Below are 1,138 nucleotides of genomic sequence, written 5' to 3'. Positions count from 1 at the left end.
TAAAATAGTACTGTCAGGATTTACTAAAGATGCGCAGTGAAGAATCAGCGCTGAAAAGGCGTGGACACGGTTATTTTTGCACCTCACCTTATTGAATATGCATTTGTAGGAGTTTCCCTTTGATGCAAAGTTTATGGGAGGAGAGTATTCAAATTAATCATGCAACGCGATTTACTAATATTTGCACTCGTCAAATTACTGGTATTTGCTCTGTTGATTCTTGTGTACAGCTAATGCAAAATACAAATTTGAAAGAATATTTATTATTAGCATTCTCCCTTTGCCTGCAGTGGCTTTGATGGCAGCTTCTCCTAGAGACCTCCATGTAAACATAGATGACGGCAGACAGCATCTTCTAGAAGCCCAGGTACTGCTACCAAGTCGCTTGATTTTGAAGATTTAGGAACTTAAGTCTCAACTTGTGAGAGAACTCTATGTAATGGACGCTGGCACACACATCTGTATGAATTTGCTGCTATTTTCAACTTTGTGAATTTCAGTATTTGTATGGCATCTCAGCTGCTGTTGACAAAATAGCCACTGCTAGTCACATTCAAGTATGTATAGAAATAAGGCACTTTAATCAAAATGCCTACATTTTGTAATTAAATGTAATTATAAGTTAAAGGTATAAAGGGTGTAGTTTCTGAATTAGCTCTAGTGGTGCCATACGAATGCCAGTATGTTTATTTCCAACCCTGTCAAGCTGATCAAAAATCGTTATTCTGTTTGGTGGCACTTTAATTACACACTTCACCACTAACACTAAAGTTTGTTCTGTAGCCCACATTGTGGCTGATTAAGTAAATCTTCACCTTCTGTAGTCACAGATGGGTTAAATTGGGGGAGTATCCAATCAATCTGTTCTCAAAATTAGAAGTCTCATTTCACATTAGGGTGATTTGTACAGCTGACTTGCTCTGAGGAATCATACTAACTTTCTTTTAATTAATTTAAAGTTACCTCCCTTGTGTATACATTTAATCATGGAGAAAAGAATCATTTAAACTTGAACAATGTATACATTTTTATCAGTTTTAAGGCTTTTTAAAAATGTGTATTAAATGTACATTCAGAAATTGAAATGCTAATATAAATTTCAGGTTCCTTTTTACATAGATTTAGATCAATCATTTAA

Source organism: Sinocyclocheilus grahami, unplaced genomic scaffold (genome assembly GCF_001515645.1).
Source record: "Sinocyclocheilus grahami isolate Dianchi unplaced genomic scaffold, SAMN03320097.WGS_v1.1 scaffold1321.1, whole genome shotgun sequence".
In the NCBI taxonomy this organism is placed as follows: domain Eukaryota; kingdom Metazoa; phylum Chordata; class Actinopteri; order Cypriniformes; family Cyprinidae; genus Sinocyclocheilus; species Sinocyclocheilus grahami.
Note: the sequence above shows the minus strand (reverse complement) of the source record.